This window comes from Seriola lalandi, unplaced genomic scaffold, assembly GCF_002814215.2.
Source record: "Seriola lalandi dorsalis isolate HSWRI2012SDOR001 ecotype SW California unplaced genomic scaffold, Sedor1 jcf7180002054784, whole genome shotgun sequence".
NCBI lineage: Eukaryota > Metazoa > Chordata > Actinopteri > Carangiformes > Carangidae > Seriola > Seriola lalandi.
Window position 1 is genome coordinate 258,538 of NW_019525337.1, and position 318 is coordinate 258,855.

Genomic DNA, 318 nt, shown 5'->3' on the forward strand with positions numbered 1-318 from the left:
AATAGCAAATACACTTGCACCTATCTGAGCACCTATGGGCGTGTTGGTCTTAAAATGAGGTGTGGTCAGGCCCATTGCTGGTGCATTGATATCTGTGGAAAAGGACTGACCAACAAAAACCTGGTCTGAAGTCAGTGGTGCAGTATTTCACTGTTATTTTAAGGCTCATTATCAAGAGAGTAACATGGACCAACATACACAGGCACACACAGCTCACACACTCTGCCTGTTACACACAAGCAGAGTGAGCTGAAGATGCTCTTAGATGTTGGATGAGTCAGGTGAACATTACAGTGCAGCCTCAGAAGGAGCTTCTTT